Source organism: Sarcophilus harrisii, chromosome X, assembly GCF_902635505.1.
Source record: "Sarcophilus harrisii chromosome X, mSarHar1.11, whole genome shotgun sequence".
In the NCBI taxonomy this organism is placed as follows: Eukaryota; Metazoa; Chordata; class Mammalia; order Dasyuromorphia; family Dasyuridae; genus Sarcophilus; species Sarcophilus harrisii.
In genome coordinates, this window is record NC_045432.1 from 56,380,702 (window position 1) to 56,404,662 (window position 23,961).

A 23,961-nucleotide genomic window follows, 5' to 3' on the forward strand; every position below is an offset into this window, starting at 1 on the left:
AGAGGAAAAGGAGATGAAGATAGAGAAGGAGGTAGAGGAAGAGGAGAAAGAGGAGGAGGAAGAGAAGGAGGAGGAGGAGGAGGAGGAGATGGAGATGGAGGAGGAGGAGGAGGAGGAGGAGGAGGAGGAGATGGTGCAGGAGGAGGAGGAGGAGACGGAGGAAGTGAACGTGTCATTGGGGGCCCTGCTGGCTCCCTCCCCCTCCCGCCTCCCCCCCCAAGTCAGGCAGTATGGTGCGTACCTACGGCCCTCGAGCCCAGCGGCCCCAGGCTCCCCCCCCCACCTATTTCTTAATGCACCACAGGGCCTTCGGCTGGTCTTTGGGTTGGGGTCGCATTCCTCCCCCAGCCCAGGGAGGATGCTGGGGGGCGGGGGGAAGGGGCAGCCTAGGCAGCGGCGGGCTCGGGCTGCCAGGGTGGAGGGGGCGGGCGGGGTGTGTCTCGGGGGTGGGGGGGCGAAGCTAGTTAGCTAGCTACCTAGTATGCGACAAGGCGTCATAACCCAGCCTGACTGCGGAGCTCCCAAATCATGGCGCACCTTTCCGCAAACGCCATCCTTAGGAGCAAAGTCTGTACAAAACGAGCTTGCGGCATAGCTCGGATCTAAACCAGCTGCACTCCCAATGGAGGCGGACTGATGCGAAATCCACCACACCTTTTCTGGTGTAAAGCTGCTTGGCCATTCTGAATTAAGGCTTCATCCTTTCGAATCTCGTTCCTCGTGTAATTTTCTCGTGGGAGTGGGAGGTGTTTTTAAACGACATCTCTATATCTTGTTTGATCTACATCCCCATCTTCCATTTTATCTGTAGCTTTATGGAAATAGAGATGTAGTGCAGGATGTCCAAAAAGTTTTAGTGCCCTTATTATATTAGGACTTTGGGGAAACCCATAGGGGAGGAAGAAGATAAGAGAACTCAGGAAATCTAAAAGAACAGGTATATTGGTAAATATGACTTGTTTACTTAATCACATATAGGTTAAAGTGATGTGATAGTGACAGCATGAACACACCTGATGGGCCTTTATACAAAGTGTCCCGAAAGCCTTCGTGCAGAACCCCCCCCCAAAAAAAAAAAAAACAACAGAAAAGTGCACCAAGCCGTTTGAGACACCCCATATAAGTAAGTAAACTGAAAATCTTTCAACTATCCTATTCTTGCCAGTTGTAAGTCTGTTTTAAGGAAAGATCTCTTAGCACATTTGTAGATAGTTGTCAAAATGGTTAGTAGTCTATGAGTTGCAGTCCATTGACACATTATTAAACACATTCTGTGTTAACAGGCATTAGACTAAGCACTAGGGTTGCCATGAGAGGCAAAAATAATCCTTGCCTCCAAGGATTTCACGTTCTAATGAGATAGAGGAAATAGAAATAATTAGATACACATGACAGGTAGAGAGTAAGTGCTTTTTCTGCCACACCATCTCTCCTCTATATTTGGCATTTGCCATTCCCTCCCATACCCTTAACACAGAGGAGGCAGTGTCCAATAGAAGGTGATGTCACAAAAGCTGGAGGGAATAGTTTTGTTTTCCTCTCTAGCCACTTTTTCCTTGATTTTTCTCAACCTTCCATTTGTGAAAGCTGGTGGCTGGTGAAGAATTGTAGGGATGACAATGGCAAGACTGAGAAGGTCGACTTTGCTCTCATTTCCCAAACTTAGGGAAATGAAGGCAAAATAAGATTAGCCAAAGTGGATGTCATTTACTCATCCCGAGTACCATCGTTTCCTCCACGATAGTTGGGTGCCAACAAGGAACAAAAGAAAAAGCATTTATTAAGCCTTGCTATGTGCCAAACACATAAGAATAGGGCAGTTCCCACCCTCCAGGTGTTTATATTCTCATTGGGGAAAACACCACATGTGGGAAATCAATGGTGCCAGGGAGAGGTTCTTTAGTGTGGAAGTTTATAGCAATGGTGAGTGGGGTCATAGGGGTGCAGACTGTTAGCCACCATCTGGGAATAATGGCAGAGTTGATTTAATCATGGTTTCAGAAGTGGGAGCGGAGAGAAGAGGTACAAGGGGTGAAGCATGAAATAGTGTTCTAATAGAAGCAGTCTCTTGCTATACTATTTACCAGGGAACATAAATAATAATATATCAACCTCCAACTTGCACTTAGTTGTCTTCATTGAACCCTGACACCATTTCTCTGACTTAAAGGGTTGCTTAGTTTTGCACTGCAAGATATCTCTTTTTTTATTTAAAGCTTTTTATTTTCAAAACATATACATAGTTTTCAATATTCACTCTTACAAAACCTTATGTTTCAAATTTTTTCTCCCTCACTCCCTCCCCTAGACAGCAAGTAAGCCAATATAGGTTAAACATGAGCAATTCTTCTATACATATTTCCACATTTGTCATGCTGCACAAGAAAAATCAGATTTAAGAGGAGAAAAATGAGAAAGAAAACAAAATACTGCAAGATTTCTAAGGTGACCAAGCAGTCAGGGTGAGAGTGGTGGAAAGAAACAACAGCAAACTGTTGTGTTGGGATCAAGAGAGGCCCTGGATTCAGATTTGCCATCTGATACTTATTAAGCTGTGTGACTTTAGGGAACTTGTTCTCTTCTGTGGGCCATACTTTCTTCTGTAAAATGAAGGTATTGGGCTTGATGGACTCTGATTTCTTAGCTCCAGATGTGTAATTCTAGAACTAAAATCCCTAAAGCTCTATCCCCTCTTTATCCGAAGATTCAATTCAATTAAATATATTAGTTAGGTCCCTAACAACAGAGTAGTACCAAACAACCTGTGATGCTGACTGTGAGAACCTGGATAAATCCTTTAACCTTTTAACCTTTTGCCTTGGACAGTTTCCTAAAAGGAAAATGTACACCACTTGCTTTGGTAGACTTTTCCTCCCTTAATGAAATTACAAGTTCAGACTCCCCAAAATGTGTGTACATTTGCAACAAGTAGTCCTATAATGAAAAAATATGAATAACATTATTTATTTTTTCAAAATCAACAAATAACAGTCCTGTGTGACTTTTGTAACCCAGATGATCAAGTGGTACCACTGGAAGATTTTGCCACTCTCAGAAAAGGGAGAAAGAAGGAAGACAGAACCTGAGAGGGTGCTTGCTGTAGGACCCCCAGTAATGAGTCAAACAGCAACTAGGTAAGTGTTTAAACATAATCCACAGTCTGAGGCCATTTGCACTATAGTTAACCATGAGTTGGCTACTTATTGAGATTAATTGACGTGTTATTTCTATATCTGACACATTGCCAAAAAATATCACAGTTGATTCTGAGCTGTTCTGGGGAGCTCAAGATACAGTTGCTAGCCTATAAAACATCATACTTCATTTGAACTAGAGAAAACTGGAAATGCTGGAAGGTGACCTATTAAAAGGAGATCAAAGCCCACCTGTGACTTGTAACTAATTTACTTAGACTAGGAATTCAAGTCCCCACCCATTCTCGAGCCAAAAAGTTGTCAAAATAAATTGATTTATCAATTAACTGATTGTCCATGTCCTTCTTTGGAGTCACAGAGAAGTAATAGACTTTTTTTTGTGCCTTTTGGATTGATCAGCATATTGTAAAAACAAACTTTTTTTTTAGCATTCTGGAGTGGAAAACCTGCTAAATTTGAATTCAAATGCTGGTAAAGCTATTCACTAGATATGTAGCCCACAAGTCATGTAGCCCCAATTTCCTCATATGGAAAGTGTGGATAACATTTGTACCATCCATGTCATAAGAGTTTGGATTTTTCTAGTAAAGAAAAGTGCTTTATTTCCATCAGAGTGCTAGAGAATCGCAAGTTACTATGATTATAGAAAGAACACTGTATTTGAAGCTGGAGGAATTAGAATCCCAGATCTGCTATGTACTCCGTACTTTGCCTTGTCACTGAAGCATCCTGGGCTTAGTTTTAGGGAATGGTTTTTGGCCTCATATTCCTGAGTTTACTATATATCTTGGAAACTAGGCCTTTATCAGAGCTTCTTGATGTAAAGTTGTTGTTTTTTCCCCCTAATCTGCTAGTTTACACTCACACTAGTTTGTCAATTTCATTTCTACAAAATTCTTTTTAAATTTCATGTCACCAACATTATTTGCTTTCTCTTTTATCCCTGTCTCCATCCCTTGTTTGACCAAGAATTCTCATTCCAGAATGGCTGAAAAAATTATGGTATATAAATGACTGCAATATTATTTCAGTTGTAAATAATGACAAAAGACATGGATTCAGGGAGTAGACTTGTTTGAACTTAGGTGGAGCCAAGTGAACAGAGTTAGGAAGACAGTTTATATAGTTAACAATATGATTATAAATAAAAAAAAAACCACATAACCTTTGAAAGACTTATTAAATCTGGTCAGTGCAATGATTTACTAGAATTCCATTGGGCCAGTGGTGGGCTATATCCTCTTCTAGAGGTCATAGACTCATGGCATAGAATAGCACCCAGTTTTGAATAACCCCAATGTGGGCCTTTGGTTTGCCTGATTGTGCTCACCTGGGTCTTGTTTTTAGTTGTGGTGTGCTTGTTTTTTTCCAAGAGAGGGATTTAGTGGGAGATAGTAGTGAATGTTAATGTTGCCAGGAAAAAAGAAAAGGAAAGAGATAAGAGGGTATTGAAGCATTTTGGAAATTTGCACAGGAGAACAGAAGGAAGTTCAGGAGGTGACACAGACAAGCAGGACAGCTTGAAAATTACATATTGAATTTATTATATAGAAATTCACAGTTTATATATAATCCTTTTTTGTTATACTTTTCATATTCTGATTTTCAAAAAAAAAAATTAAAACAAAAACCCCCAAGAATTCTCCTCCTATTCCTATGTGCAAGGTGCCTGACGCTATTTTCTTCTGATTTTTTTTTTTTAATTGTATGGCCTTTCATATTCAGGTCATATATCCATTTGTAGTTTCTTGTGGCATATGGTATAAGCAATTGGTCTCAAACAATTTTCATTCAAACTGCTTTAGTATTTTTACCAGTTCCTGTTAAACAGGGAGTTCTTCCCCAAGGAATTTACATTTTGGAGTTTATTGACTAATGAACTACTGAGCTCATTTGTTTCTGATTATTCATTATCTGGTGATCTTTTCCACTGATCTGCTTTTCTCAGTTTTTTTTTTTTTAATCAGTGCCAACTAGTTTTTTTCCAAAGAACATTCTGAACATCCTTATAAAAGTACAGACTGTTAATCATTAAAGAATAAATTTTCCCTTTAAATTTTATTTTTTTAAATTAGAAATTTGGCAAACATCAACATTTCTATATAAAAGGAATAGGAAAAAGAAAATAAGATTGTACATGAAATGTGAATTTTTGTGATAGATAACTTATTGTTAAAATATGTTTTAAATTTAGCACAGTAGTACATATTGAGTTAATTCTTTTTGTATTTTGTTAATGTATGAGTGTAGAGATAAGATTCCCCCCATGAAGTGCTTTAGCTTCCTCTCAGAAATTTTGGAGTGCTGTTTCAACATTATCATTTTCTTTTACATACTTATTGTTTCTGTGATTTGTTCTTTGACCTATTTATTGTTTATGATTTCACTAAATCTCAATTTGTGTTTGTATCTTTTGTTTGTGGTTCCTCAGCCAATTTGTATATTTCTGTGTATGTTACGGTCCATACTCTTGGTCTAAAGTATAGTCTATATGGTCTAAAGTATTAGCTCTTTTTGCCTTTTTGCCATTATTTGCAATATCTTTATGCCCTGGTACATGTCAGTTTTTCTAAAAGATCCATGTGGTACTAAGAAAAATAATATATGTATGTATATATGAATTCTTTTGCTGTTCCATTTAGAAGATTTCCTAAGTCTTTTTAGTTTCTCCAGAATTTATTCAGTTCCATATTTTCCTTTTTGTTTAACCTGTTAGACTTTTTTAAAATATAAAACTGACAGAGGGATATTGCAGTCTCTTGATACTGTTGTATTATTGTCTGTCTTCTTGAAGCTCAAATAATGTTTCTTTTGTGAAGTTGAATGCTAAGGCTTTTGGAGCATATAAGTTTAATACATATTGGTTTGCTGTCTATGGTTCCTTTCAGCATAATATAGTTTCCTTGTTTATCCCTTTTTATCTTTTGAATGTTTGTTTTTGCTTTGTCTGATAGTATGATGGCAACTCCTGCTTTTTTGGATTCACTTGATGCATAGTAAATTTGTTCCCACCCCTCAGTTTTATTTTATGTATTTCTTTGTTTTTAAAATGTGTTTCTTGCAAGCTAACAGATTGTAGGGTTTTGTTTTCTTCTCCAATCTGTCACTCTTTTTTCATTTTATCGGATTGCTTAATCCATTCGATTTAAAGTCATAAGAGTTAGGGTTATGTTTTCCTCCATCTGTTTCTAAATTTTTTCAGCTTAAAATCCCCCCTTTTCTGCTGTAAACACAGTGTTATTACTTTTCTTCAGTTACTTTACTTTAATCTTTTCTTTTTAAGATGACCCTGTTTCTAGGCTCTCTCTCCTCTGCTCCTGTTACCCTCTCATTGTTTGGTACCCCCTTTCCTTTAAGCTTTTGTTTATTAGTTCCTTTTTCTTTCCTACTTTATATCTGCTTTTATAATTCTTCTGTTCCTCTCTTAGTTAAGTGGCTTTTCCCTTCCTCTCCTTCCTTTCAATAGTCCTTATTCATTAGTTATTTTGTACCCCTTTTTAGAAATTACTTTGACTGTCTTCACCATCTATTTTCTCTGACTATTATAGACCCTTATTTTCTGATTCATGACACCTATTATCATCTGGTCTTTTTTTCCCTCTGTATTCCTCATGCAGTCAAAACTTACATGGTATCCATTCTAGGTTCTCTCCTCCAGGCAATTCATACCTCTGCCTTTTCCATTATGCTTCACTCCCAGAATAGTGCAATTATTGCAGGTGTCAGAGAGGCCAGTGACCCATGGGTAGGGCTGCTTCCCTCACCACATCCTTGCTGATGTAATACACCATGGATCTATACCTTTCTCTGTTGACCCTTCCTCCCCACATCCCCCACATTCACCTGGAAATCTCATCTTTGTGGTTTTACTCTATTACTCCTCCAGATGCCAGTTGCCCCAAGAGGTTCTAATTCCTCTCCTATCACTTTAGGATAAGTAGACTTTTCAAGCTCCAAATCCCCTAGGCCTCATGCAGTAAAAGATCCTTATTTCCCTTCAGTGACTATCTCTACCCATAGATGAATTTATCAGTGTAACTTTTTCCCACTTCCAAAGTAAGGTCTTCTTTCTTTCTCCTCCCCTTTCAGTCTTCCCTCCTTCCTTAACCATTTCCCTCTAGACTCTTCTTTTTTTGAGATCACAGAGATCATTGTCCCATCGTTGTTAACCCTTGATTTGACTGGTGCATTACATATGCTTCTCTGTACTTCTACTCCCTCTCCCACTTTTCTGTACCCTCCCATGTTGTAATGTAGTCCCACAAAAGAAGCATTAACCCATTTGTAGGTAGGACGCCACCAGGTCCTGTTCATGGTGCCCCCATCTGCCTTTTCACTGTCATCTCTCCCAGATATCAGCTTCACCTTTATCTTCTTGTATAATTTTACAAAGAAGCCTCTATTGGTCTCTCTTGTTATTCTATTACTCTTGCTGTCATAGTCTGTAGAATTTATTCACTTCTCCCTCCATTTCTGTTTGGAGTATTTCAGCAAATAATCTCTTCACTTGTAGTTTTCTTGCTAAAATTGTTTCAAATTCTTCATTATTATTGAACATCTATCTTCCCCCACCTCCTTTATAGTTAAGCTCTGATTTGCATGATAGGTCACCCTGGGCTGCATCCTGAGCTCTGTTGCTCTTCAGAACAAATTATTCTGTTCCTTTCTGCATTTTCTAATGGGTACAGAATGATCTTGTTCTTTTTTGAATGTCCTTTCTTTTGTATTTGAAGGTCTTTCTCCTGATAAGGTACGGAACTTGTTGTTTCGGAACTTAATTATTATTAAATTTGGTCACCATGTGCTTTGGAGTTGTCAGCCTTGGAGGGTTTTTTTTTTTTTTTTTTCTGGAGGTAATTTGTGAATTCTTTAGAAATTCATTTTCTATGTTAAGAATTTCTGGGCAGTTCTATTCTTTTATTTCCTATATTACGGTATTAAGGTTTTTTTGTCTCATGTTTTTGGAAGATTTATGATTCTTAGATTGTCTCTATGTATCCTATCTTTAGGATCAATATGTTTTTATTGTATAATAAGCATATTTTCTTTTAATGTTTTGCTTTACTTCTAGATTGTTTTTCAGTTCTATGTTTTTGAATTCCCAATATTGAATTCTCTCTTTTGTTTCTTTGGTGAGACTGATCATCTCAGATTCCATTATTTTTACTGTATAGGAAATAAATTTTGATCTCATAATTTTCATTTCTTTTTTAAACATTCAGGAAAAATGTGTTACGGTTACATGTTCTCAACTTCCACAGGATCTTAGGTCTTGTTAAGTATCAGATCATTTTCCTTTGTGGTGCAGGATTTGTTCACAGATGCCTGAAATTGGTTACTAGATCTGGAGGCTTTATTCTTCTGTTACTGCTTTTCTTGTTGATTTATCTGTTTATATGCAAGGTCTGTGAGTTTTTTCCTTCCTAAAATCTTTGGTAATTTCACTCTTTACTGCTTTATTTTCCCTTATTGCTTACTCTCTGACACCCTCCCTTCTGATTGTGGTTTCCTTTGGGGCTAGATCTCAAAGTGCCCCAGCCTCCCCTCACACTGAGCAATTCATGGTTCACTGACCTAGATCTCTGCCCCATGTGCTTCCCAGCTAGATGCTGAAATCTTTCCTTCATGCTTTGGGAAGCCTTTGTGAAGGCAAAATGGAGGCCCCTGAAGAAATGCAGCAATGGGAGAAAAGTGCCAACCTAGGAAAGTGTATTCCAGGGTGAAAAGGCTGTATAGGTATTTGGATATTCCAAGTTGAGGAGATTCCAGGTACTGAGAGAAGATCCAGGATGAGAGAGTAGCTGAGGCATGGTTTTGAAGTCCACTAAAGTCAGAAGTAGAGCAAGGAGAAGAATGAACACAACACAAAACAGTCAAGTGAAATTAACATCAAAAAAAGAAATCAACATACTCAAACATTATTAGTATTTGCAATAGTAAACATGTAATTATATCCAAGGCATATTTCATATGAGCAATCTCTAGCCTTGTTAACTGTATAGTGTACAATTATTCCTTCAGGTTCCCTGTGAAATTGGTCTAGTGACAAGTCTAAGGGATCCAGTGTCTTTGTCACTGACACATCTCTGTTCCTACATCTGAGCTAATAGTTGGCATGGGCTGTTGACCATATGGATCATTATAGACTTGTGCATACATATGCTGCCAGTAGAGGAAGACTGGCTGCCAGTATATTTCTGCCCCACAGATTGAATCTGTGCTGTGTGAGTCTCTCTGTAGCAGTCCTAGGTGAGAAAGGAGTTGCTTCTATGATCCTGATGGGCTCCTGTCCTTTAATAGTATGCAGTGTCATCTTCACTGGAAAATCACTGTCAGTGCCTGTGTTTGGATCAGAAAGTTTTTGTGCCGCTCCGGGACATATTATTTTGGTCAGCATTCATTGATTCGAGGGGCCATCTTTCTTCCCACCTGCTCATTAGAAAGTACAGTGAATTCTACTATTAGTAACAAATGGTTGCAGTGAATAATCTTAACAGGGTACCCTCCATTCTCTGTAAACAGATGAGTATGGGTTAGTCCTTCTATTATTCAGCTACTTTGTGAGTCCCTCATGAGGTTTCTGTCTCCTTATCTAAGGTCTTGACAGCACACTTGAGCATAATAATGTTTTATTTCTGTCATAGTTCTTGTGATTTGAAGCTTGCTGGCTTCTCTCTCAATTGATATACTGAGTGTGAGTAGTTAGCGTCATATCCTTCCCCTGAGATACTAAAATACAAGTATCATACAAGTAGGCTTCTCAAACATGAGCAAGTATGTTATAAAGACTATCATCATTCCTGATGGGATTGTATGCATGGACGAAACATGATACAAGTGGACTGTACTGAGTTTTTTTTTTTTTTTTTTTTTTTTTTCAGGTCTTGACATTCTCAGTGTGTTCAGCTGTTTATATTAAAACATTTAGCCCATGGATCTTCTTGCAGATGGTGAGGGAGTAGTTTGAAATTTTTAAAAACCTGCCAAGGCCAACATTTCTTGCATGGTTTGCTCTCAAGGTCTTTACCTTGATCAGAGTAAATCCTGGCAGGAAATCTATATATAGAAAAATACTTTTCCCCAAATACTTGGCAACCATAGATGCTTTCTGGTTTTTGGTATACTTATACATACCTAGTAAATTGGTTGGCCATCACTAAAATGTGACTTAAAGTTTTGCTATCTCCTGCCAGAGGAAGACAATGTAGTCAACTTCCAATGACTTGGCAGTATTTATATTCTGCAAATGTGTAGTATGAGTTGATAATGCTCTTTGTACACATCTGACAGAAATTTCATGCTTCTTGTTGACACTTGTAATTTGGAGCCAGTAAAAATATAATTCTTACCAATTCTTGGGTCCTTTTTAAACCCATATACCAAAAGTCATGATTTAAGGCATTTATGACTATTGGATAGTCTGCTTTGAATGGCACCGGACCCTTTCTGTTTAGCTTTGTGGACTTGGTCTCTGTTGGATCTAGTATTTCATCATCCAGTTTCAACTTTTCACTAGGGTCTTGGGACTAAGGTACCTTCTACTGTCTGGGACCCAAGATGTTTAAATTATTGTCTTACTTTTTTGCTTTCATCACTTTTCTTAGTCTTTCATCAGCCATTTGTTTTCATTGCAAGTCCTCTACTCGTAAATGTAGCAATCTAGACAATGTATCTGCATGCACATCCACAGATTTTATCAGACCTGTAGGATATTCTCAATTCATAATTAATCAGTTCTACCATCCATCTCTGGCAATCAGCATCTAACTTATTGGTCAAAATAGAAATCAGTGAACTCCAGTAATTAACCCATACTTGGAGTTTTGCTGGCTCATATTCTCTCTCTTTCTCTGTTATTCCCCCCACCTCTCTCTGTCCCTCCCTTCTATTTCTTCCTTTCTTCCTCTCTCCCTCCCTCCTTCCCTCTTCTACCTCCCCCCCTCTGTGATTCTGTGTATCTCTCTATGATTCCCCGTGTGCCTCTGTGCATATCTCTCTGTCTCTTATTTTGAAATTTCTCAGCAGTAGCTCACTTGAAAATCCAGAAACAAACTTTAGCAGAGTAATAAGATACATTGTTTCTGGTGGCCATTTGTCTCTTGGCACAGAATAGCTTCCAAACCTTCTAAACTAGCATTTGTGTGAAGGTCTGTATAGGCTGATACTGGCAAATGTCACATGGTTGATTATGTTCTTGAAGGTTTTGGCACATTTGTTTGTCCATTTGTCTCCAAAAGGCCTTGTAGATTTGAAGACTTAAGTTTTGCTTTTCTGGTTCTTGGTCTCTTCTATCATGAGTGAGGTCTTTCAGTGGTTTAGCAGTAGTAGCATGGTTCTTGACAAATGGGACGATACCATCAAACCCAGGAAAGGTATCAGGATGTAAAAACAAAAATTATTGTTTCTTATTTTTTCTTTTTTCCATTCTGATCCATGTCTTTATTCATGTTATATTCCTTGTCCAAAATGTCTTTCTTCTCTCTTCCACCCATTCCTGTTTTTTGCCTTTCTCATAGTGTTCTACTTTTTAATTACATATAAAGACAATTTTTATGGCCATAGCTATGTCAAAATAACTTCTACCTCCTTTGGATCCATGCTCCTTGTTAGACCAGGATGGGGCCCACGTGCTTAACGGAAGCTCTGCATGGTTGGCATTTGTCAATTGACAGCTACACACCAGCTTCCTCCTGCTGATCTAAAACTTTCATTCAATATCTACTACTGCGTTTGGAAGATCATATTTTCTTCCAGGTATGATAACACTTTCAGGTAGTTCATATCTCCAGCTACTTTCTCCACTAGCTGTTGGATTATGGTACCTCTGAGTTTTGGGGCATATGTCCTCCTCAGACATAAGAATCTGATAGTATCCACTATGCAATTCCAAGAATATTATCCAGTGAATCTTACATCTGTGGCATAGTGCCCTGGTCCACTTTCATTCTTTTGTTCCTAGTCTGGTAACTTAGAGGTATCTATATCTTTCTGTTTTTCTTAAGTACCATCATTATGGGTGATGCGTAAAGACTGCTGGATTCTGTGATGATACCATTGGCCAGTATTTCTTTAAGATGGCTTTTGATGTCTTCTAATATGGATAGAAGAATTTTCCAGTTTTTTTCTGAATGGGTAGAAATTGATAGCTGGATTCTGTGGGTTCCACATCAACTACATCACACATACCTCTCATGCAGTGAGAATACATGTCTTCCTGCTGAATTTCAGCCTCAATCTCTCTTCCTACTCTTGTGGTCCTGTATAGTCCCTAAAACTGAATAATTCAGGATACATTTCAGAGGCTGAGGTTCCTGTGATGTTCACTGGCCACCTTCTTGCAGTCCTTCATGCAGTCTGTATAGATAGTCAGAATGTACAGGTTTTGAGTCATGGCTTATTATTTACAAGATGCTGCTAGAATTTTGAAAAGACTAGAATTAGTGCCAATCAGGACTGATACTCCAGTGAGTGTTAGAGGAGCCATGGTGTATACTTTGTAGACCTTTTTCCTGGGAAATTGAAACTTACCATATTATTTTTTTTTTTTGGTAGTTTAATATCCATTCATTTTTTATTTTATTATGCTATTAAAATACTTGTTTTATTCAATAAATTATTAATAAAATATTTTTATTTTATTTTATTTTTTTTTAATAGCCTTTTATTTACAGGATTTATACATGGGTAACTTTACAGCATTAACAATTGCCAAACCTCTTGTTCCAATTTTTCACCTCTTACCCCCCCCACCCCCTCCCCTAGATGGCAGGATGACCAGTAGATGTTAAATATATTAAAATATAACTTAGATACACAATAAGTATACATGACCAAAACATTATTTTGCTGTACAAAAAGAATCAGACTCTGAATTATTGTACAATTAGCTTGTGAAGGAAATCAAAAATGCATGTGTGCATAAATATAGGGATTGGGAATTTAATGTAATGGTTTTTAGTCATCTCCCAGAGTTATTTTTCTGGGCATAGCTAGTTCAGTTCATTACTGCTCCATTAGAAATGATTTGGTTGATCTCGTTGCTGAGGATGGCCTGGTCCATCAGAACTGGTCATCATATAGTATTGTTGTTGAAGTATATAATGATCTCCTGGTCCTGCTCATTTCACTCAGCATCAGTTCGTGTAAGTCTCTCCAGGCCTTTCTGAAATCATCCTGTTGGGTCATTTCTTACAGAACAGTAATATTCCATAATTTTCATATACCACAATTTATTCAGCCATTCTCCAACTGATGGACATCCATTCAGTTTCCAGTTTCTAGCCACTACAAAAAGGGCTGCCACAAACATTCGTGCACATACAGGTCCCTTTCCCTTCTTTATAATCTCTTTGGGATATAATCCCAGTAGTAACACTGCTGGATCAAAGGGTATGCACAGTTTGATAACTTTTTGAGCATAGTTCCAAACTACTCTCCAAAATGGTTGGACTCGTTCACAACTCCACCAACAATGCATCAATGTCCCAGTTTTCCCGCATCCCCTCCAACAATCATCATTATTTTTTCCTGTCATCTTAGCCAATCTGACAGGTGTGTAGTGGTATCTTAGAGTTGTCTTAATTTGCATTTCTCTGATTAATAATGACTTGGAGCATCTTTTCATATGACTAGAAATGAAACTTACCATATTATTGCTCCTTATTTTCTTTTTTCCATTCTGATCCATGTCTTTATTCATGTTTTATTCCTTGTCCAAAATGTCTTTCTTCTCTCTTCTACCCATTCCTGTTTTTTGCCTTTCTCATAGTCTTCTACTTTTTCCAATTACATACACAAACAATTTTTAACATTCATTTTTTTTAAATCCAATTTTGAATTCCAAATTATTTCCCTCTCTCCTTTCCCCCCAAAACAGTAATCAGTTTGATATAGATTATATGCAACATGCTTAATTTTTACAGTTTTTACTTCTTTAACAAAGACCTTATGAATCCAGGTAGAAGTGAGGAAGAGGCCACTGTGACTGACCTCAGAGCCTACCTACCATGACCTCCTCCAGCCATGATTTAGTTTGCTGAAACTGGAAAAGAAGGCGGCATCATTTTTTAATAATAGCTTTTTATTTTTCAAGATACATGCAAAGATAGTTTTCTTTTTTTTTCTTTTTCTTTTTTTTTTTTTTTTTTTTTTTTGCTAAGGCAGTTGGGGTTAAGTGAATTGCCCAGGGTCACACAGCTAGGAAGTGTTAGGTATCTGAGACTAGATTTGAACTTGAGTCCTCATAATTTCAGGGCTGGTGCTCTATGTACTGTACCAACTAGCTATCTCCAAAGATAGTTTTCCACATTCACCTGTGCAAAACCTTGTGTTCTGAATTTTTCTCCCTTCCTACCCTCTTCCACACTCCCCATCCCAGACAGCAAGCAACCCACTATAAGTTAAACATGTGCAGTTTTTCTAAGCATATTTCCATATTTGTCATGCTGCACAAAAAAAAAAAATCGGATCAAATGGGGAAAAAATACGAGGAAAAAACCCAAGCAAACAGATACTACCACTACCAAAAAAAAAAAAAAAAAAAAAGTGAAAATACTGCTTTGATCCACATACAGTCTCCATACTTCTCTGGATATGGTTGGCTCTTTCCACAACAAGTCTTATTGAAATTGAGAAGGCATAATTTTTAATATAATTAATATAATATAATTTTAATTTTCTGTCACTAGTACAAACTTTCACAGCCTTTATTCCCCTTGTCCTCTACATCTCAAAGGAGGGAAGTTTTGCATATTTCTCCCACTTGATTGTCTCTGGGATCGTGCCTGTAGTTCTGCACTTTCTCTTTGCTTTGCCTTAGTGGCCAGCATTTGAGAAGATGATCCAGAGTCGGTCAAGACTGAGCCTGTCATAATAAATTAACCCCCTAAGTTAAAGAGTACCTGTCAGACTTTAGACATTGTTGGGAATGGTATCTGTGGCTGTGTATCTGTGATGTGCGAGACTCAAGAACAAAGTCCAGGCTCAGCCACTGCATTCTAATTTTTCCTGCATTCCCATAATGCACTGTGCCCATCAGCAATCCATCTCTACAAGTGCTGCTGCATCCTGAAGAGGAGTGCAGCAAGCTTTTCTGCTTTGTGCCGATCAGTATTTGAGACAACCTTAGAAGAGCTTTTTCTGATTCACTCTTATAAACATCTCAGTTAAAGTTTTTTATATATTCACTCCAGGTAACACCAAGGAGGTTATTCATTGCCACTGAGGCTGTCCCTCCCCAACTCTGTCATTGCCATTATTTTGTCTGATGTAGGTATCTTCCACTGTCTCAGGCCCACCAGTGTTATTCTCCTGAAAGACATGATTCATGTCTAGAGAAAATTTCAGTTTTTGCTATAGTGGCACATACTTGTGATCTCCATACTAAGGAAGCCAAAGCTGATGGGGATTCCTTGAGTTAGGGGAGTTGTGAGCTGCAGTATTGGATTAGATATTCACACTAAGTCTGACATCAGGATGAAGAGCTCTCAAAAGCACAGGGTCATTAGGCTGTCTAAGGAAGGATGAATTGGCTCAGGTTGCATATGGAGAAGTTGAAAGCTTCTAAGCTGATCAATAGTAAGATCAGGCCCATGAATGGCTGCCATGCTTTTAGATTGAATGAAAATAAAAATAATTATAATAATTATAAAATTAATTATTGATAGCTTTTTTTAAAACATCACCAAAAATTCCCCCATATTCTTCCTCCTTCCCTTTAGAGAAACAGCCAATATAACAAATAATATTTTTATTAAAACTTTTTGTTTTTCAAAATATATGCATGGATAATTCTTTGACATTAATCCTTGCAAAACCTTATGTTCTAATTTCCATCCCCTTTACCCCATCCCCTCCCCTAGATGGCAAGTAGTCCAATATAACAAATAATTTTTTATGCATTGTTTTATTTTATTTTATTTTTATTATAGCTTTTTATTTACAAGATATATGCATGGGTAATTTTTCAGCATTGACAATTGCAAAACCTTTTGTTACAATTTTTCCCCTCCTTCCTCCCACCCCCTCCCCCAGATGGCAGGTTGACCGATACATGTTAAATATGTTAAAGTATATGTTAAATACAATATATGTATATATGTCCATACAGTTATTTTGCTGTACAAAAACAATCGGACTTTGAAATAGTATACAATTAGCCTGTGAAGGAAATCAGGTGTGTAGTGGTATCTCAGAGTTGTCTTAATTTGCATTTCTCTGATCAATAGTGATTTGGAACACTCTTTCATATGAGTGGAAATAGTTTCAGTTTCATCATCTGAAAATTGTCTGTTCATATCCTTGGACCATTTATCAATTGGAGAATGGCTTGATTTCTTCTTATAAATTAGAGTCAATTCTCTATATATTTTGGAAATGAGGCCTTTATCAGAACCTTTCACTATGAAGAGGTTTTCCCAGTTTGTTGCTTCCCTTCTAATCTTGTTTGCATTAGTTTTGTTTGTACAAAGGCTTTTTAATTTGTTATAATCAAAATTTTCTGTTTTGTGATGAATAATGGTCTCTAGTTCTTCTTTGGTCACAAATTTCTTCCTCCTCTGCAAGTCTAGAGATAAACTATCCTATGTTCCTTTAATATATTTATAATCTCATTCTTTATGACTAAATCATGGACCCATTTTGATCTTATCTTGGGATACGGTGTTAAGTGTGGGTCCATGCCTAATTTCTGCCATACTAATTTTCAGTTATCTCAGCAGTTTTTGTCAAATAATGAATTCTTATCCCAAAAGTTAGGATCTTTGTGTTTTTCAAACATTGGATTGCTATAGTTGACTATTTTGTCTTGTGAACCCAATCTATTCCACTGATCAACTAATATATTTTTTAGCCAATACCAAATGGTTTTGGTGACTGCTATAATATAGTTTTAGATCAGGTACAGATAGGCCACCTTCATTTGATTTCTTTTTTCATTAATTCCCTTGAGATTCTCGACCTTTTGTTCTTCCATATGAATTTTGTTGTTATTTTTTCTAGATCATTAAAATATTTTCTTGGGAGTCTGATTGGTATAGTGCTAAATAAATAGATTAGTTTAGGGAGTATTGCCATCTTTATTATATTTGCTCGGCCTATCCAAGAGCACTTAATATTTTTCCAATTATTTAAATCTGACTTTATTTGTGTGGAAAGTTTTTTGTAATTTTGCTCATATAATTCCTGACTTTCCTTTGGTAGATAGATTCCCAAATATTTTATGCTGTCGGCCGTTATTTTCAATGAAATTTCTCTTTGTATCTCTTGCTGTTGGATTTTGTTGGTGATGTATAAAGATTCTGAGGATTTATGGGGATTTATTTTGTATCCTGCTCTCCAAGCCTTTCTGAAATCATCCTGCTGGTCATTTCTTACAGGACAATAATAATCCATAATATTCATATACCACAACAAATAATTTTTAAATGCAAAAAAAAGAAAAAAAAGAAATAAAATCAGCAAAATTGATAAATACATTGAAAAGGTTTAAAAATGCGTGTAGTATACCATAATCATGGACTTCTTACTTCTGCAAGAATGGGATAGAGATGTGTTCTCAAATCCCTTTTAGGTGTCATACTTGCTCTTTTTATAATTTTGCAACATTTACTTTGAGTTGTTTTTTTGGTTGCTTCTCTTCCCCCCTCCTTCCCCCGCCTCGCCATATCCATTGTTGTAGTTATCACATATATCATTTTCTTGGTTCTTCACATTAGATCTTGATTTTACATTCTACAAGAAGCATTTCCAATTTCCCAGTCCCCCTTCATGCTGGTACTTTGATCTGATAACTGTCCCCAATTATCCTGCTTATATTGTCTTTGTACTTAATTATTTGCATGTTGTTTTTTCTATTAGACTGTGAGCTCCTTGAGAATAGGGACTGTTTTTTGTCTTTCTTTGTATTCCCCCATATTTAGCACAGTGCATGGCACTAGATGCATAAATACTTATTTGACTGACTTTTATGCATTCATATTTGTCATTTCTTACAGCACAGTAATATTCTATTATGTGAATGTACCATAATTTGGCTATTCTGAATCAGTGGGTATTTTTGTTTCTAATTATTTGCTATCCCAAAAGTAGTGTGATACATACATACACACACACACACACACACACACAGATATAGCTATATATGGGGATTATCTTCTTATTAATGATCTCCATGGGATACATGCTTAGTAGTGCAATATCTGGGTCAGAAGTTATAGACATTTTAATCACTTTTTTGCATAATTCCAAACTTACCTATAACTGTGAAAAGCAGATGATCTGTTTTTCTTCCAGTTTTTAAATGAGATGAACTTTAATATTACAGTTACAAATCCATTAAAAATGTATTGTAGAATATAATATGAAGTCTAAGTCCAATGTTTGCCAGACTTCAAAAGAGGGAATTTTTTTTCCAACTTATATTTTTAAATTTGTTCTTTTCTTATCTTTTTAAAAAAAACTAAATGTAAAATAAGAAAAACCCAAAATACAAAAAGAAATACAGAAAAGGACAATGTAAAAAATTAAACCAAACAAAACATTGCCATGTGCCAGGAGAACATTAGGGAAGATTCAAAATAGGTAACAATTGCTTTTCATGTCAAGGAAGCATATATAACAATAGAAGAGATTATGTATTCATGAGTGCCAATCTTTTTCTTTGCTTTCTTGTAGGTTATTCTTTTGTTCTCTGCCACACACTTTTTACTTTATTCTTTTTTTCCCCTTTTCAGGCTCTCCACATCCCCAAGCAAGCTAAAGTTAAGCATGGTTATATTTATATATACATAGACATAAATATATTTCCATATATTTACACATACACACACATATATATATATATATATATATATATTCATTCACACCTATACACACACCTCCACACATAAATCTATATACATACACATTTATATATGCATTTATACATATATAAACATGTATCTAAAACAATGTTAATATAGCCATAAAGAGAGAATTTTTTTTTCTGAAGTCATTTATTTGTTTTCTGGTTTATCAAACACTGAGTTACTTAGTTGTATTGTTTCTCTTTCTCTCCTTACTGCTGTGTTCCATTCATCTACTTCTTTACTTTTCAACCAATATCAAATAGTTTTGAGGACTGCTATTGATTTTATAATATGTTTCAAGGTCTCAAAGTACCATTTCCCTTCATTTCTACCTGTCATTTCCCTTTATATTCTAGATCTTTTGCTTCTTCCAATGCATTTTCATATTATTCTATTGGATTCCATAAAGTATTATTCATTTTTATAGCAGTAAAAGAGTAAATTACCTTTGCTTGTATTGTCATTTTTATTATAGTAGCATGGATCAGACATGAGCATGGAATATTCTTCAAGCTATTTAAATAGTTATTTCATTAAGGAGCATTTGGTAATCAAATCCATTCAGATGAATAGTATTCTTTGGTAGAAACACTAAGTGTTTTCTGCATTTTTAGTTATTTTTCAATGGGATTTACATTTCAAATATGTCTCTTTGATTTTGTTATTATCACACAGAGATGCTGTTGATTTTTGTGAGTATATTTTGTTTCCTGCTACTTTACTGAAGCCATTAATTATTTCAGTTTCTTTGTTCATTCTCTAGGATTTTCTAAGTAAACCATTGTATGGTCAGCAAATAGATAATTTTGTCTCTCCTTTGCCTTATTTTCATGTCTTTAATTTCTTTCCTTTGCCTTCCTATGAGTAGCATTTCTAGACCCATGTCAAACTATATCTAGAACTATATCTTGTATGTTTCTTTATTTTCTTCCTGTCCCATCAGGAACTGTATTTCATAATAAGCTGACACAATGATTGTATTTGTTAGTGTTTATGGTAATTGGCAATGATAACCTTCCCCCTCCCCCTTTATCTTCTAAGAGGAGGGAGATGTGTTTTATCTTGGATCACAGAATCAATGCTGGTCATTATGTTTAATCTGAATTCAATTGTCTTTAGTGATATTTTTGTACCTGGACTTTGGTACGTGCCTAGCCCAGCTAAAATGGCATCCTCCATGTGAGATGTTCTGGGGACCTGCTCCCGGCAGATAGGTTAACTGTTGAGGATATTCTGTGTCAATCTATAATTCGGGGGAAATGTTTGTATGTTGAGGGTAGGGCATAACGTGGCACATGTGATATAGATTTACTCTGGCTCCCCTCTTTGAAAGGTCAGGTATATTATCCTTCACCCTTCCAGCATGGTTCTCAGGTCAAGGGTTTCTCATCTCTGCTCAATCTTGTTCTCCCCTCAGTCTTCTTAGTCTAAGTGCCCTAACTCCCTTTGAACAGCTTTTAAAAAGGAATATTTACTTCAAAGATATAACAGGAATTTTCCCCCTAACACCTCAGAGGCATAGTTTCCCCCTGTAGCACTTGTGGAGGGACCAGGGATCACTTTCACCATTGACTCAGTTCCTATATAGCATCAGGCACACCAAATCACTGAATTCAAGTCCAGATTCTCCTCTGGCCTTATGGCCCCAGACCCTGGCTTCTCCCAGTTTTCTTGCTGGGCCACCTATAAAGCCGCTCTTCGAATCCTGAACTGTCCTTGGCTTGAACTTCTGGGTCCCCTGCACCTAGAACTGAAAAGGGCAAATGAAGCAAACCAAAAACTCCAAGCCAGTTTCTCAGGGTCAAGGAGCCTCTGAAGAGGGGACAGTGTCCCTTGGGCATTCCCCACCCCTTACCGCATTATGTCATCTGTATTGAATTACTCCTGGATGCCCCAAGAAAAAGACAAGAGAAACTGTCCTTGTTGCTCCATGTATCCAGGCCTGGAGAAGCAGCCAATGGAGAGAGGCTGCCCCCAATCATGTGGTATGCCAACATGGAATGGCATGTGTATCCCTTTATATTCCCAGTGCCTCCCACGGTAGGCTGTTTTAAGTGTTCTGGGCATGCAACAAGCCTCGGTTATGGTATCATTTACTTTCTTGTCTTTGTGTTGTCTCCTTCATGCTGAACTTTCCGTCTTTCTCTTCTTTGCCTCTAACCTCTTAGAATCTAGGGCTCCATTCAGAGTTCACCTAGAATTGTCTTCTTCCACCACTCCCTTTCAGCATGAAGTCAGTTTTGTTTTCCTTGCGGCCTTGTATGTAATAGATATTTAAACAAATGCCAAGCAGTTGACTATATTGTTTTCCTGGCTTTATTTTATCAGTCAGCATTTGTTAAGTACTTATTTTGTGCCAGGCTGTATCCTAGGTCTTAGGAATACAAAGACAAAGATGGAAACTTGGAAATGTCATAATTATTTACAAAGTACACAAAGCTAGGTGGCACAGTGGATATAGTACCCAGTCTGGAGTCAAGAAGATTCATCTTCCCAAATACAAATCTAGCCTCAGACACTTTTTAACTATGTGACCCTGGACAAGTCACCAAATTTGTTTCAGTTTCTTCCTCTGTAAAATGAGCTGGAGAAGGAAATGGTAAACCACTTTACTATCTTTGCTAAGAGAGCTCCAATTGGGGTCATGAAGAGTCAGACATAACTGAAATGACTCAACAACAACAAAATAAACAATAAATATGAGTGTTTTGAGAGAGAGTGAGGTCAAGAAAATCATCATCGAAGAATCAGCATTTGAGCAGAATTTTGAAGGAAAACCACGATTTTAACAGAAAAAAATAAGCAGACAGGGCATTCTGGGCATGGGGATAGCCTATAAAGATAGAAAAAGATGGAAAGTCATGTTTTAAGGACTACCAAAAAGCCCCTTGGCCAGATCTCAGAGGGTATAAAGGGGATTAATGAACAAGAAGCCTGGAAATGTAACCTTAGAGTCAGGTTGTTAAATTACCTAAGAAGGCGTTTATGTTCGATCCTAGGAATAAAGGGGGAACCATTGGAGTTTGTTGAACTTGGTCAGACCTGTGCCTCAGAGCTATCACCTTAGTATCTCTATGGAGAATATATGTGAGGGAAGAGAGGCTTGAGATGCTACTTGATCCCACCAGTTCTTATGTTTTTTGATTTCTTCCCACTTGTCTTTTCTTATGCACAATTATATTCTAAGACATCCTTATGCCCAAGTTTGTTTATGCCATTTGTCCATTGATGGGCACCTATTTTGTTGACAGGTTTTTATTACTACAAAAATTCTGGTAGTTATTCAGCAAACCTTAATTAAATGCTTCCTTTGTGCCAGGCATTCTGCTAGACATGGATACAAGGTGAAAAGAGAAACAGCTTCTACCCTCAAGGAATTTACTTTCTATTAAGGGAAATTTGTATAAAGAAAATTAAATATATAACATGTACAAAATGGATGCTGAATAATTTGTGGGGTCAATATGTGCTCTTGTGGGGATCAGTATAGATTTTCTATAGGAGGTGACACATTGAAGGAAGTCAAGGATTTCTTGACGCAGAAGTGAGGAAGATGAGCTTCTTCAGAGATCCAGGTCAGATTGGCTGAAGTAAAGAGGAACATGTAATTAGACTGGGAAGCTCAACTGGCACCAGATTTGAAGGACTTTGGTCATATTTGATCATGTAGGCCAGAGGGAGCCGTTGGAGTTTCTTGAGCATGAGAAAGACGTGGTCAGATTTGGGATTTAACAAGATCAAATTGCTCTGTCTGGTTTGAGGGCCTTCTCTTAGGAGGCTCTTCTAACAACGTTGGTGAGAAGCGATAGTCTCAAACCCAGATAGTGGCCTTTGCCATGTGAGTAGAGAAAAAAGTGATGAATTAGAAATATGCTGAAGAGGCAGAATTGACAAGACTTGGAAACTAATTGGGTGGAAGGGACAGTAAAGAGTTGAGAGTGACTGAGGTTGTGAACCTGAGTGACTGAAAGGATGGGCAATGGGGAAATTATGAAGAGAAATGGATTTTAGGGAAAACATAATATGTTCTGGTTTGGATGTAGTGAATTTGAGATGCCCATGGTAGTCCAGTTGGAGATGCTCAGTTGGTGATGTGGCATTAGAGTTCAAAATAGAGACTTTTTCTTTGATATGCTTGAGGTCTTTACTGAGTAGTGGGATCGTTGGGGCAGAGGGTATGAACAGAGGTTAGTGATTTTTTTTTTACATAACTATTTTCCAAAATAGTTGGACTAGTTTGTAGCTTCACCAACAGTGTTCTTTAAAATGTTTTAGAATCTGAACTTAGATGATGAAAAGTCCATTTATATATACTGAGCAGAACATGGAAATTCCCCATGGTTCCACAAGAAATCATGAATCTCATACCACTGACTTAAAATCTTTTTTTAGTTTCATAACATCCCTCCCTCTTCTCTCTGACATTATTACCGTGGCACAGGCCCTCATCACCTCACCTTTGGAATATTGTAATAGCCTGTTGGTTGGTTTTTCTGCCCATGTCAGCCTATCTTCCACTTAGCTATCAATGATCTCAAAACTCTATAGTGGTTCCCTATTAACTCCAGAACCCAATAGAAAATTCTCCATTTGACATTTAAAGCACTTTACAACCTGGCCTCTCTTTCTAATAAACAAAAGTTTAAAGGAAAGGGGGTACCAAACAATAAGAGGGTAACAGGAGCAGAGGAGAGAGAGCCTAGAAACAGGGTCATCTTAAAATGAAAAGATTAAAGTAACTGAAGAAAAGTAATAACACTGTGTTTACAGCAGAAAAAGGGGGATTTTAAGTTGAAAACATTTAGAAACAGATGGAGGAAAACATAACCCTAACTCTTATGACTTTAAATCGAATGGATTAAGCAATCCAATAAAATGTTCTTTAGAATCTCAACACTGGCCTCCTTGCTGTTCCTCCCAAAAGACACTATTTTCTGACTCTTGGTATTCCTCTTGGCTGT

The 23,961-nt window shown here is 37.1% G+C and overlaps 1 long non-coding RNA gene across 1 annotated transcript in view; it reads left to right on the top strand.

Annotated features, from left to right (window-relative positions):
- Positions 1-464: 464 nt before the first annotated feature.
- Positions 465-23,961, top strand: part of LOC116420329 — a 38,778-nt gene continuing 15,281 nt past the window's right edge. The window contains exons 1-2 of the long non-coding RNA XR_004230620.1: positions 465-1,123; positions 3,016-3,134. This is a non-coding gene — a long non-coding RNA (uncharacterized LOC116420329). The remainder of the gene's footprint in view (positions 1,124-3,015; positions 3,135-23,961) is intronic.